The sequence below is a fragment of the Taudactylus pleione genome, unplaced genomic scaffold (genome assembly GCF_031769625.1).
Source record: "Taudactylus pleione unplaced genomic scaffold, aTauple2 ptg000256l, whole genome shotgun sequence".
In the NCBI taxonomy this organism is placed as follows: domain Eukaryota; kingdom Metazoa; phylum Chordata; class Amphibia; order Anura; family Myobatrachidae; genus Taudactylus; species Taudactylus pleione.
In genome coordinates this window covers 15,536,278-15,552,080 of record NW_028284658.1, presented here as the reverse complement: position 1 = coordinate 15,552,080, position 15,803 = coordinate 15,536,278, and the positions used below count along the sequence as shown (strand labels likewise).

Sequence of the window (15,803 nt, the reverse complement as noted above, 5' to 3'; positions counted from 1 at the left end):
CGATACTACTATAATGTCTTGCTACACCAGAGGTAGAAATTTAAGGGACATCTTGGTAAAATCAGATGTAACCAAAAAAACTGACTCTAAAAATTTCCTGGGAACTAAAAAAGGTTGTATTAAGTGTACATGTACCACCTGCCAGTATTTAATTCCGGGTGATACTTTTCAGCATCCCCATTCAGGTCGTACCTTCTATATTCGTAAACGTCTTACCTGTAGTTCCAAGTTTGTGGTTTATCAATTGATTTGCCCCTGTGGACTGTCATACATTGGTAAAACTGAATGTATGTTTAAGGAACGTATGGCAGTCCACAGGTCAGCTATTAGAGCAGCCTTGTTGAGTGGCAGTAGTGATCAATCTGTGGCTCGTCACTTCTGTCTGGCTCATCATCCGCTAACCTCATTGAAGTATCGTATGATTGATCAGGTAGCCCCGTTGGTTCGAGGGGGGGATAGATCTTTAAAATTACTTCAATGTGAGACCCGGTGGATACATCGTCTAGGTACCCTTGTTCCCAAGGGGCTGAATGACCAATTGGGTCTATGTAATTTTATTTGAAGATCCTGATTATACATATGTGTTATTTTTCTCTTTTTTCAAATGTTGACCATGTTCAATATTCATGGCTGTTAACTTTGAATGTAGTAGGTGAGCTATATTATGATTATAATGTGTTGCTTTTTTTTCCTATTTGTTCTATATAGTGGATTCGATTATATGTTAATATGTGTCTGTAAGTAGATATCATGATAGTATTGTGTAAACTTCGTGTATGTTGTCTATTGTCTGTATGTATTGCATACAGACATACTAATGTGCTGGTGATTTCTATCTGTTTAGCGCTGTTAAGTTTCCATGGTGATGGGTCTCACTTTGCTGATGCCTCTTTCGATGACGTCATCATATGCGCCGGCTGGACGGGTGTTCGGTCCCGCTTCCGGCTCGTGCTGCGTTCACGTGGTGGGTGTAAGACTACTTAAGGTAGGAGCATTGTTATATATGGTTATAAGTCTGACGAAAGTGCTGAATAAAATAGCACTGAAACGTTGCTGATTGACACATGCCGTGATTTAGTGTGTTTCTTACAAGTCGTCTGGAGTGCAGCATCTTTGTATGTATCTATCGAACTTCTGTTTATGTGGGCACCCGACACTGAATTTGTTACACAGGGAGAGCCGGACACATGCTGTTTTTATATATATATATATATATATATATATATATATATATATATATATATATATATATATATATATAATATGGGGCTGCACTCAAGATGAAGAGGATAAAAATTCTCAGGACCCCAAGGTTAACTATATATTTGGGTGTATATATACCCAATATGCTGTTCTGTAGGCACGCTCTACTTGGCCAAATTACATTTGTGTTGAATCTGATTTTTCTGCTGGCTAGTAAATAAAATATATATAGTGATCAGTCATAACCTTAAAACCACCTGCCTGATATTGTGTAGGTCCCCCTCGTGCCACCAAAACAGCTCTCATCTGTAGAGGCATGGGCTGCACAAGAATAGAGATATAAAAACAGTGTTGGTATTCTACAAAATGCAAGCGAAATACTGTATAAAATATAGATAGTGTAAAGAAATTGTCAGTGTCAAAATAACTGCTCCTTTGTCCTCAACAAATGTCTCCAATTAACAGCTAATTTAAATAGTGTAGTGTGATCAGTTGCATGTAACTCTTAATGGCCAGAAATAAAGTGTGATTTTCTATTACTTTTGTATATTAGATACACTGTTGCTGTACAGGGTATGTTTTTTGATGGAATGTATCGAATCCTGGTGCTCATTTATGTGATCATACATTGCTCTATATCAGAGCAGGTTTACATAGTGCCCTGTATCTGAGCTTAATTTAATGTGGTATTGTAGTCATGCAGTACTCTGTATTAGGGTCTAATTATATATGATTATGCAGTTATTCGGTGCTCTGTGTCAGAGCTATGTTTGAACCACTTTTTCATTATAGTGCTCAGTATCTGAGCTTGTATTCATGCGGTCATACAGTGCTCTGTACCAGAGCTATTCTGCACATTAGTGCTCTTATCAGTGTTTGCTTTAATGTGGCTTTTTTATCATACAGCGCTTAGTATTAAGGCTTGGTTGTCCGACTGTTAGCTATGTCTGAGGGATGCCACTCTACCAGAGAATAATTTTAAGTGATCATTTAATACAGGTGCCAATCACACATGATAAAAACCCATGATAATAGTAATTAAACATACGGATGATTGTCCAATGTATCAGAGCTTTATCTATACCAGGGATGGGGAACCTCAGGCCCTGGGGCCATATAAGGCCCCCTTAACCATTTGGACTGGCCCTCTGAGCTTTTTTCTGCTGGTCTCATCTGGCTAGCAGGGTACCTAGAATGGCATCCTGCAGCCAGAATCTATGCAGCAGTGCCACCTGGAGCACTCTTAGGGCGCTTCAGATGGTCACACCACTGCCCTTACAGCTCCCTGGAGCATCCTCAGATGATCCGGGCATTGCTGTAATCACTGGTGATTGTGGCTTGGCCCCATGTGACTTTACACGGAGGGGGCATGGCCTGCACCAGGCCCACGAGTAATGTTCTATATATCAAAATGGCCCTCGGCAGAAAAAAGGTTCCCTGCCCCTGATCTATATAGTTCCACAGCATTCTGTAATCACATAATTTGGCAATACAGATTCAGAACCAATGCTTTGTATTAGTTATGTTTGTTTCATAACTCTATCAGATCTTTTATGTAGTTACACAGCGTTCTGTAATAGTAATGTTTACATAATAGTGTAATTAACTTATTCCAGCATGAGTAATCATAGAACTCTATATGAGATCTTCAGTATTCCATGATCCCTCCATTTCAATCCCACACAATTTTAAATTGTCAATTTGTTGCTATCCAGATAGAAAGTTACGCTTCTGATCAAAGTCACATTATAAAAAATAATGCTATGTATCAGACCTTTTATGCAGTCATGCAGCGCTCTCTATCAGAGCTATATTTGCTCTGTATCAGAGCTTAATTTAAGGTTTCTCTGGCCGTTCAGTGCTCAATATCAGGGTTTAATTATATATGATAATCCCACACAATTTCAATTGTCAATTTGTTCCTATCCAGATAGAAAGTTACGCTTCTGATCTAAGTCACATTATAAAAAATAATGCTATGTATCAGACCTTTTATGCAGTCATGCAGCGCTCTCTATCAGAGCTATATTTGCTCTGTATCAGAGCTTAATTTAATGTTTCTCTGGCCGTTCAGTGCTCAATATCAGGGTTTAATTATATATGATGTTGCCGTCCAGAGCTATGTATGAGAAATGGCACTCTCTCAGAGCTCAATTTATTATGGTCCTTTATTAAAGGTTCTAATTATACACCTAATAGACTGAAGTACCAAAACTCATGGAATAGATGCCAAGTATTGTGTAGGAACACCTCTAGCCTGGCAAAGTGCAGCAACTTGACGTGGCATCGATTCCACAAGTGGACCGAAGACCTTTGGAGAGATGTTGACCCATGCTGTCTGGATAGCTTCCCACAGCTCCCTGATATTTGTAGGTGCAAGATCTTTGGTACGAATGGACCTCTCCACCAGGTATCATAAATGCTCAGTTGGCTTCATTTCTCTCATTGGAACTCTCCAGAATGCTCCTCAAACCAATTCTGGACAACTTGGGACCAGTGACATGGTGCATTATCCCGCTGGAATATTCCATCGTTATGGGGATACATGAAATCCATAAAGGGCTGCAAATGGTAGTCAAGCAATACAACATAGCGGTTACTGGTCCATGATGTGTACAGGGAGACTCAACCCATGCCACATGAACATACCCCCCCACTTCATTATGGAATCACCACCAGCCTGCATGGTACCTTGTTCACTGCTGTGGTCCATGGCCTCATGAGGTCTGCGCCACACCTGAACCCTACCATCCCAAAAACAACTGAAACCATGACTCATTGGACCATGCCACATTTTGGTAGTCCTCCAGGGTCCAAGTAGCCACATTGCAAGCCCAGGTGAGGTGCTGTATACGGTCTAGTTGTGTTGGCACTCTAGTGGGTCTTCTGCTCCCATATCCCATGGAAGCTAAAGAATGCTGCATTGACATGCTGGATATGCATCTGGTATCTCCTGCATTGAATGTGGATTTGATTTGAGCCAGTATCTCTTGTCTGTTACCACTGACAATTCTGGGCAGACTCTGTTGGTCACGATCATTAAGCACCCATGGTCAGCCACTGCGCAGTCCATGCTGGGTGGTAATGCCTTCCATGAGGTATGCCCGATACACACATGACACCGTAGATCGAATGTTGAATGTCAGCACCACTTCGGAAAGGAATGGCCCATCAGTCAGGCACCCACTATAATGCCACGTTCGAAATCGATAATTCACATAGCCTTGCCATGAGCAACCTAGCCGGTGCCTAAGCTGATGTCAAATTACAGCTGATGCAGGTCTGGTCATTTCAGAGAAGTCACAGTACGGTGATGCCACCTACCATTACCTTTACACACTGCTGTCCCATGACTTTTGGCAATTCAGTGTATATTCACACAGCGACATTTATATAACATGTGAGGGGCAGTGCTCTGTATCAGATTTCCTTCATCAGTCCCACGGCCGTTATGTAGTTTGAATTGTACTTTAATAATGGTACTTGGTTTCAGTGCTTTGTTTAATGTAATCTGTGCTGGTTCCAATCTAGTGCTCTGTCAAGTGCTATGTTTGTAACGTCCGTATAAGAGCTTAATTATATATGGTTCTCCTATTGCACATATATAATATGGATATATAACATTTATCAAACATATGGAGCAGGGCCGGATTAAGGGGGGGGGGGGGCGACAGGGGCGATTGTCCCTGGGCCCCCACACCTGAAGGGCCCCCACACCCAGGCTTGGACTGGGCTGCCGGGGTATTCCCCGGTGGGCCCCACCGACTGTAAGCCCCGCCCCCTACCACGGGAGGGCGTGGCCTATTGCGCTGCCAGTGTCTGCAAGGTAATCCCTTTTACACAACAAGGATGCAAGGCAGGGGGCCCCCAACAACGGATAATGTTTTTTTTTTTTTCATTTTTTAAGCCCTTGTACTCACACTGCAGCACTCGGATGTTGGGAGCGGAGCCTTCAGTTTTGGGGGGAGGGGCCACTGTGCACTTCAGCCTCTCTGACTATCCCTGTTGGCTGCAGTGCTTGCTGTCACAGGAAGGTGGGGGCGGGCTCCCAGCAGCCTGGAAGAGCCCATAATCAGCCAGGGAATGGAGAGCTCTGTGCCAGCTAGGGTGAGTGCAGGAGTGTAACAGTATACTGTATCTGCGGCCCGATGCAATCTCCCCCCCCCCCCCCCCCCCTCCCCTCTGCACCCCAGAGTATGTGCCGCAGGGAACAGCGCAGGGACACAGTGCAGGACATTACTGGGTGAGCTGTACTAGTAGTTACCCTGGATGACTCTCTTGTCTTCAACTCTCTCTCTCGTTACTACCCCTCTATATCTTGTGTCTGTCTCTCTCGTCCCCACCCCTCTCTTGTTACTACCCCTCTATATATTATATCTCTCTCTCGTCCCCACCTATCTCTCTCTCCCTCTCTCCCTCCCTCCCTGCCCCATCTAGCTCTCTTGTCCCTCCTGTCTATTTGTATTATTTATTTATTTTTATACTATTTTCTTTTTAATGTTATTTTATGCATTAGCAGTGGTGGCCCATTTATTGCAAAGTGAATGGTAGGGGGCCAGAGAGCTGCCTCCCATTGGTTAAAATTATACCCAGTCCCCTTTTATTGTGGAAAGTAAAGTTACTCTCATGAGGTGACCTGGGGCGGGATGCACCCAGTGCTAACTCCAAGTGTGCGGCTGCACATGGGTCCAGGTGTAAAAGATCCCCGCCCACCTGCAGCCGTAATTATTAATCTCAGTGGGAGGCCGCAGTGAAGGAAGGGGCGGAGGGAGAGCACAGGACGGCGCTGGGTGCCGAGACACCTAGCGCCTGCACTGGATGCACCATAGGGAGAAATGCGGTAAAGCCCCAAAAATGCAGGTTTGACCGCATTTCTCATGTGCACCAAGCCCTGAAGTGCACTTGATTGCTGTGGGTAACACCATCTTCCTGATGGTGTTACCCATAGAAGCCAATGAGCTTCTTTCCACAGAGTTCTGTCAAAGGGATCCGATTGGATCCCTCCCAGCACCCCCGTACGGCATGCGCAGAAGGATGCCAGAGGGATTTCCTGGGTCATAGACCCAGAAGCCACTCCGCCGCAAAGGGCCGCTCTTACCGACCGAGTGGTCCATTGCGGGGATCGTCATGCATACAGGCGATAACCGGCGGAATGCATCGCGAGTGTGTTGCGTCATGCATTCCGCCCCTGGGCAGTTATTCGTCTTTCCTTCTGGTGGCTGGCCTCACCTTTTCAGCTTTGTGCTGCCTCCCTTCTGGGGGCCCCTACCATTGCATTCCCCTGTGGGTCCTTCATGCCCCAGTCCGCCAATGCCCACACCCATCGGGGTTAAAGTGAACCGGAGGAGACGGAACCAGTTCTGCCTCGTCTGGCCAACCCAACCTCGGCGCCGCAGGGAGGCACCATTTGCCAGACGCCCGGCTCCTCCACGCAGCGGCAGCCGGAGACTGGAGCTTACTCGTGAGCTCCGGGCTCTGGCTCACGCAGTGCACTATGGGAGAGACGTCATCATGACGTCTCTCCCATGGTGCAGAGGAGCAGCCGGGCGGCGTGGACGTGGACTTCAGCGGGAGCGGGGCTTAAGGTAAGTAATAGCTCTTTTTTTATTTTGTAGTGCAAGCGACTTTTGTACTGGGGGCATTACTTGGGGAGGGGGGGCATTACACCTGGGGGCATTACTCGGTGGGGAGGAGGGGCATTACACCTGGGGGCATTACTCAGGGGGCATTACTGTTGGGGCTCTACTACTTGAAGGCAGGGCATTACTACTGGGGCACTACTACAGAGGGAGCATTACTATTCGGAGCACTAATACTGGGGCATTACTACAGGGGGTATTACTACTGGAGCCACTACCACAGGAGGCACAACTACAGGGGTATTACTATTGGGCACACATAGGGGGCATGACTACTGGTGGACATTGCTATTGGGGGAACAACTACAGTGGTATTACTACTGGGGGTATTTATACAGGGGGCATGACTACTTGGGGCATAACTACAGGGGGCATTACTACTTGGGGCATAACTACAGGGGGCATGACTACTTGGGGCACGACTACCTGGGGCACTATTAATGAGAGAATTGCATAAAGGGCACCACTACTGTGGGCACTGACACTACTGAGATCCCCACTGTGCATACCCCAAGTTCGTCACATTTAATACGGGCCCCCACATGTTTGTTGCCCAGGGGCCCCCACAGACCTTAATCCGGCCCTGATATGGAGGATAGTACTTCTATATCCTAGACTTATGCACAGCTTTCTGTGACAAAACTAGCTTCATAATGGTGATCTGTATCAAGGTCCAGATTCTGTTAACACAAGTTATTCATGCAGTCACACAAAGCTCTGTCACAGCTATCAATTTATAATGGCGCTCTAACTGTTTAATTTAAATGGTTAGTTTTGATTGCGTGTGTGTGTGTGTGTGTATATGTATAATATATAGCATTAATTAGACTAAGGGACAAGACGGCAGGTGCTTCGCTTAGCTGCTTTATTAAGGCTTCGGACTTTACCATCATGTTTAACACTCTAAAGATGTCTGGATCGACATACTGTCACCACCTTGTCCTTGTCATTCTGAATGTCTAAGTCATATCCATTGTTGCACTATGCTTTGATGTCTCATTTAGCAAAGTGAAAAACTTTCAGGCAGTGTTTTTCCTGAAAAAGATAGATAGATGCAATTTATATGGCTGCTCTGTGAGGCAATACCCACCGGGTTTATGGAATGTGACACCAAATATTGCTGAACATAACCTCTGGACCTTTGGCTTTGTTTTCACACTGTTGAACATAATAAACTGAATAACATGACCTGTACTGACGAGACCAAAGCTGTACATAATGGCATTTTCCAAAAATGTGTTCCTTTTGGACTGGCCTATATGAATATATTTTTTTGATTGTGGCTGAACTTTTGCATAGTCTGGTCACTGGATATTCTGTCAAGCAGGGATTCTCAACTTCCAGCCCCCAAGTACCACCAACAGGTCATGTTTTTTGTGAATTTTTTTAATCATGCACTGGTTAGTTCATCTATTTTGCAAGGTCGGTAATTATCCCACCTCCTTCCACAGACAGAAAACCTCAAAATATGAACTGTTGGGTGTACTTGAGGCTTGTAGAAGTATCTTATGAAGTTATGAAACTTCCCTATGAAGACCACACGATTTGGAAGCAAAAGGCTAGTTTGGAACTAAACTGTTATTAGGTATTGTGTACACTGTATATCGGCCGTTTCGGGATCAGTTTGGTTGGTCTCAACATGTCTATAGTTAGCATCGTTTGGGTAAAATCTTACTGTGTGTACCCAGCTTAAGGCTAGGGCTACTTCAACATCGCTTGTTCTATGTTCTACTGTGGTAATGATTGTAGAGAATAATCGTTTGGTCAGTCGGTTTAGTTAAAATCTGATTTATTTTTTGCTGTTTCAGTCTTAATTGGACAGAACCCAATATGTTCGTTTAATAATGAAGTGAGTTTATACGAAACGCGCACACTTCACACTAATGCGCGTTCCCAAAGAACGTTGGAACAAAATAAAAATGACAATTTGCGCCACTTGCGAGTTTAGCAAATTTTGTCCAAAAGCGAACTGAGAAGAGCATGTCAGCGGCTATGACACAGTTGCACACACAATATAGGCATGCCGCATATTTAAATCATCGGAAGCTGCTTCTGTGTCCTTTTAGCATAACTGTGCGAATAATGCTTATTTCAAAGTAAAAAGTCGCACGAAAACATGCTTAGGATTACCGAGTCATGTCATAGCATGACTAGAAGGGCTGTTTAACTCGCAAGGAAGTAAGATGTATGTTGACACATCTGTAACTCTCATCTGCAAGTTCAAAAACCCCTCTCCCATCAATATACCTCCATGCACCTGTCCCACATCATTTAACCCATTATTGAGCTTTTTAGAGCATTTCACCTGAAAACTGACACATCTTTATCTGCCAAATTATGCTATTTAAATCCCTCCAAGTGCATTATTACTCATTGGGAGGGATGTACCAGAGTTTCTGCAGTGTCCCGAGATGTTTTACTTTAAAATAATTTTCCCTAACTTTTTCACCTGGGTTGCACACAAAAAACACAAACTCCCTCTGTAAAAGACACGCGAGTTTGGAATTGGATTGCAACTGATAATTGCAATGCAATTCACCTTGAGAACGGCAGTGTGTCCCCAACCCGCACATAATTGGAATGACCCTATTATCTTCTAGAATATTGCATTATTGGGTTTATAAATTATTGTGTTTAATATAGATTATTGTGTTTTAGTATTTGGTGGCTCTCAAAAGTTGAATGGAGAAGAATGTGTTGTGTAGTCCATGTAAAATGAGGGGGTGGGACTAAAAACAAACACAAAAAAAAAATATGGGAAAGCACACATTGATCTGTTATTGCACACATTGAATTATTTTCACCAATTTGTTTCAGCACGTCAGGGGCGTATCTATAATGGGTGCAGGGTGTGCGGGGAACACTGGCCCCGCACCGCACACCCTGCATCCATTGAATTACTTACCTCTCCAGAGTCCCACATCGGTGCGGGGTCCGGGTCATTTGCACATGCGCAGTACAGGGAAAATGGCCGCCGCGGCCATTTTCCCAGTGACTGGCGCATCCTCTATAGACCCTGGGCGCACTCTAGTGCTCAGAGTCTATACCTCCGGTGCTGGCTGCGCACAGCTCAGTGTGCTACCGGCCGCTGGACTGAGAGGAGGGGGCCCGTTTTGGAGGCTACACTCTAGAAATGCCCCTGCAACATGTACACTGCAAATGCTGACTTTACCATGAAAAAGCTCATGTACCTAAACATAAGATGAGGAGAAAAAACTGACAAACCTGTTCACCTTATAAGCCCTTTTCCTTGCATGGTAAATCTGCGGCTAACAAATTAACCCATAGATTCTGGGATTAGTTCCCAGAGCTTATGGGATAACACGTTCGTGGAACCTCTCTCTCAGGTGCAGGCTACAATTAAATAGCCCCAGCCACTACATTAGCCCACGGTTAATTACCTCGGCTAATTGAGTTCAGCATTTAATATGCTTCTCAGAGATTTTATGTGCAGCACAGATGGTGTAATGGTTAGCATTACTGCCACACAGCACTGAGGTCGTGGGTTCAATTCCCACCACAACCCTAACTGTGGAGTTTGTATACTCTCCCTGTGCTTGCGTGGGTTTCCTCCAGGTGCTCCGGTTTCCTCCCACACTCCAAAAATATACAGGTAATTTTTGTTGGGAGACCATTAACTTAACCCTAGTGTGTATATGTGTATATGGTAGGGAATATAGATTGTAAGCTCCACTGGGGCAGGGACTGATGTGTGGCCAAATATTCTCTCTGTAAAGCGCTGCGGAGTATGTGTGCGCTATATAAATAACTGGTAATAAATAAATGTGAGATTCTAGTTTGGGACTAACCAGTTTTCCATCTGGATTTACCAAAAAATGCTGTTCACAGATCTTTGCTCATTGTGTGATTAACCCATCTTATGGGTCTCTTTCCTATTGCCTTTGTTGATACTGTGTATTACTGGACTCTCAATTTTAGAGTCTTGGGATGATTGTTGATTATTGCATCTTTTAATACTATTCTTTTTCTTACACTAATTCATACTGTAATTTAGTGGAGCTCAGTAATCAAACATGTCTCCAGTTTTTGATTGCTGGGATTAGAGTTGTGATCTGAATCTTCTGCTGTGTATATGCAGACGTACGGCCCCTCTCTCATCTGCTGCAATTGGCGCACGGTGGAAAGCAGAGGGATATTGCATTATGCGTACGTCTACTTTTTTTCTTCTTCTAATACATGCATTCACATATCTTTAGAATTGTTTAAACAAATGAGGGGACCTCCCCACTTTTTATTGGTGTAAGAGAATTTAAACACAACAGCAACGCATTTACTTTGATTGAAAGAATATGATCTTTTGAGTTGACTTATTTGTGTTACCCACTGTTCATAAGAAGTACAAATGTTGGGTACAGACTAGGGGATATATATCGTTCGTATAGCCGACAAACTATCTATCATTCAATCCATCTGGCAGTGTGTAAACACAATATGTCTGTGAAAGGCGTCTTTCACATATGTATTGCATTGGCCATGCTGCATGGCAGATGCGATATGTGTAAAATATATGTCTTTCACATCTGCTCGTGTGTACATGCACATCCCACCCATATGTTGGCCACAGGAACTAGTGATAATGACGTCACATCCTGTTCTTCTGGCCAGACACATCGGGTGGCCGATTGGTAAGTGTGCATGCACAAGGTTGTGAGTACCCCACATAATGGTTATATGATGCCACACTGTGGAATAGCTCATTAAATGTGTATGTTTACACTAAATTATGTTGAATACTTTTTTTTTTTTTTTTTTTTACTTTATATTTTTTTTTCTACCTATTTAATGGTTGTAGCTGACTTAGACGCGTTTTCTTCAAAAAATGACGCCCCACGCTAGCAGAGTAGCACGTGACCTGGGGGGGTCACTCACGCCAGGCAAGTCGCGTGGCCTATTGAGGCTAGATCTATGAGGACACATCTGTAGTGGATATTTTTTTTTTTTTGTATGTTAGGACAATTTGAAGGAAAAGATTGTGGGGCATATTTAAAAAAAAAAAAAAAAAAACTTAAAAAAAAAAAAGGGGCCTATCAATCGCTTTTAATACGGATGGTAAGTTTGGATGCAACTGAGTGCAGCACAAATACATTGGCTGTCCAATTGTCTTGCCAAGAATGGCAAGATGTGACCATTTAGCACATGCGCCTTTCCATGGCTCCCAACTCCTAAAACCGCTATGTTCATGCTATGCTAGGGGGTTTTCTCTGCCCAAAAGTGCTTTCAAATGCATTATTACCTGACCACCCTCACTGTAATACATGTCCTGATCTGGAATTAAAGGGGGTGGGATGATTGTGTTTTGTAAATTTATCTGAAATTAAGTGTCTAGAAGGAAAGTGTGAGTAGATGGAAATGAAGGACTGAATCTTGATCAGTACTCACAGGACAGAATGGGTGCATTAAATTCTGTGAGCTGTCAGAAGATGTCAAATCTTTGCTGATATCTATTTGACTTTTTTTTTTTTTACCGGCAATCAGTAAATGGCACATGGAAAGCATTGGCAAATTAGTTTAGCTTCCCTTGTGGCTTGGGTCTGTTGGTGTGGTTAGAAAACATGTGTAGTGTGGTTATAATTGGCATGTTTTTTGTGCCACCACTCTGAAGTATTGGGCTGAGTGCTGGTAATACCAGTGATGCAGCAATGTGTGTGGGGCGCTTATCTGATTTTTATTTGGTGGCCTAAATGCTGAAAATGGTTAAATGACTGGTTGCACAGTGCACATTTCATAAGTGTCTCTGTTGTAATGGATTCTGTTTGAAAGTAGGCAGATGTGTTTTGAAAGGTTAAACCGTAGCCACTGGTAGATTTGTACGTAATCCCTGGAAAAACTTGTTTGTAGTGTGTGGGTTTTTTTTTTTAATGCCTCTGACAATCAGAGCATGTGGTATATAAGCATTCATTCTTTTTTCTTTTCCCCTGTAGCTTGCTGCAGTGTGCAGCTCATAGAGGGTGTGACGTGGGTGTAACTGACAGTGCAATCATCCACTTCTGTTTGAGCTCAAGAAACCGCCTCTTCCTGAAAGGAAGGTGCCTCACCCTTTGCAGAAGCAGGAGAGTGAAAGGACTGTACAGTTTTGTTTTAAGGTAAGACATTACACTATTCTCTCATATAAACTGACTAAAATTAAGGTTACACTATTTGTCACCAATCCCTGAATTAACTGTGAAAGCTACTTTGTGTCGGCTTTCATGGAATCCAGCTCCTACCCTATTTTTCCCTACTTGTCTTTAACCTCTTCCTTGCCCCTTCCTCTGTAGTAAACCAAGTATTCAACTAAAACTTGCACCTTTTCTGAAGTACTGTACTTTAATGTTATGATTCATTCTTGATGCACAATATTATATAGCCTTTTTTATTACTGTACTCTTGCTTTGGTGACAATCATATGTTTAGCATGATTATACTTCTGTGTCAAACTTCCAGTTTTTGTATATGTTAATTGTATATTTACTGTGAGTGCTTGTGTTCTGTTGCTTAACCTTATGTGAATAATATGGAGTCCCTACACCTGCAAGCAATGATGGGACATCCTGCAGGTGAACTGAGGTTACTACTCAGAAACCATGCACAGTAATGCAACAAACACCAGGGTCTCTACCATGGTGGCAATATATGAATTAGAATATCTGAGTGCACTCAACACTAAAACAGCTGTTTTTTGTGTTAAAAGTATGAATATTTGAATGTATACAGAGATTTTTTTCGATCAAAAGTGGGGCTTAATTCACGTGTTATATATCTCCCTGGCCACAGCACGTAGTGATAAAAAAAATATTTTTCAGGTTGAGAGCACCTTTTAGGTCATGTGTTTAAGGACATTGAAGCAATTGTACAAGGAATTCTGCATTTTACTGTATGCCTGCTACCCTGTGTTGTCTTTTGTAGTGTGCTGCAATTTTGGAAATACACTTTTGTTATAGAAACACTTCAGCTGCTGAAATGCATTATACAGATATTTTGCAGGCAAAACATTCATTAGTAAATTGCATTTTTAATGTAAAGCTTGGTACATAAAAGACTCTGAAAAAGTAGTGTTCTCATTAGCCTGTGTGTCATCGGGAAGTATTTGCTCATATTGAAGCATTTTGTTTGGAAGCCTCACCAATATGACATTAACCAATAAGAGCTGGTTCCTAATGGCTATTTGATTAGTGAATAATTCACAACCCAACCAAAATGCAAGCGCTGGCAAAGGACTGGTAAATGTGTTAGTTTATTTCAGACCAATTACAAGGCACAATCAAAGAGCTTGGACTAGCAGTGCCTCATGGCCCTTGATATTTAGTATACAAAAAAATAGACGTAAGCATATTATACCTAGCAGTGTTTACCATAATGTACTTATAACTTACATGCACCCAGTATACTATACATAAGCTATATAGTTTCTAGTACAGATGTGTTCTCATACAACTACCCTTTGTGAGCCACAAGACGCCAGGCACAATTTAAACACTCTGCCACGGGTAGTGATTCCCCTGATTGAGTACTTTTTTTTTCCCCTAGCTTTGCATCTTAATTTGCTAATAGTGTGCTGAATTTGTCACACTAACCTATTGAGCATGAGAGTAAAACTTTGCAAGAACCTTTGTATTCTTAATGCCGGGTACAAACCTCACAATGGATTGGTCAGCAGACCAATCCACCATCCGAACGGCAGATTGGTAATTTAGACACATCAGCCGCTTTGTGTCTGGCAAGACATCACAATGGTCATTTCAATTTTCCCGCCCAGTTGTGATGTCTGTCGGCGGTCTCTGTAGCCTGTGGCCAGGGGGTAGCTTGTGCACACATGCAGATTGGCATCGACTTTGCTGCAGGGCCGACCTGAGATGTCTGTGACCTAATGACGTTCAGCCGTATCGGGTGTACACCCTTACTGATGCACTTGTGATATAGCGTTCGTTGGTCTAAAGAACTATGGGCCTGATTCAGAGCCGGACGCTATTTGCGCTCGCTCGTCAAGAAAATAGGGGTGGCTATTCAAATGAACCGTTCGCTGTTTGCGGTCTGTTCATGCCTCTAGGTCTGAACGAGCGTACAAAACATGCGGTCGTTTTTTGGGAAACTACGCCCCCTGGCCGCTCGCATCCTACGTCATGTCCGTTATTTCTTAGATTAATCGAGTACATCGACCAGGGTATGAGCTGCTCGCTATTCTTGTGGTTGGTTTTTGCTACCACAATTTTGCGAGCAGTTCTGGCTATAAAATAACCCAGTGACGAGGTCAATGACGCTGCTGTTTTAAATATGCACACCCATAAAACGCCCGTTTTGACCTTTAAGCACGCCTGCGATCGGATCTCCACTCCCCGTTTTCGAGCACCTTCCCCTGTTACCACCCACATACGCCTCATCCTGTCACTCAAATTATCAGTCATTCGCTATTTTGCGAGCACATGAATTTCGGCCGCACTGAGTGGTTCGAGCATGCGTATTACGATCCGTACGCATGCGCAGTTGGGCAAACATCGCTCGGAGCGAACGAGCAGCCACTTGCGTCCGGCTCTGAATCAGGGCCTATGTCAACAAGTGTGTAACTAGCATTAGAGAATCCACCATATAACTGGTACCAATTTCCATGTGGATATCCACAATATCATAAATATTTATTTTATTTTGACAAAACTAATATCATTGTGCAGTATTTTCTATAAACAGTAGCAGAGATGCAATAGATATAACAATAAGAATTTTTTCAAACGAGCAATGCAAAATTATTCCAAATGAAGATTGTTGTCGTTTCAATCAGCCCTAGTCTTTTATACAACTCATGTTTCACAGATCTCATCTGCTTCCTCAGGAAATAGAGTGTAAAAGTCTAGGCTCATACACACTTAACGATATCGCTCATGGAGCATACCGTTAAGTGTTTCCCCTGCGCTGCCGGGATCAATGTCGTTAATGACATTGAGCATACACACTGAACGATATCGTTAA

The 15,803-nt window shown here is 43.1% G+C and overlaps 1 protein-coding gene across 3 annotated transcripts in view; it reads left to right on the top strand.

Moving 5' to 3' along the window:
* CPNE1 (copine 1) overlaps positions 1–15,803 on the top strand; it is a 146,873-nt gene that overhangs the window by 87,816 nt on the left and 43,254 nt on the right. For all 3 annotated transcript variants that reach the window (XM_088480681.1, XM_088480683.1, XM_088480682.1), the window contains exon 2: positions 12,785–12,946. The gene's annotated coding sequence lies outside the window, so the exon portion shown is untranslated. The remainder of the gene's footprint in view (positions 1–12,784; positions 12,947–15,803) is intronic.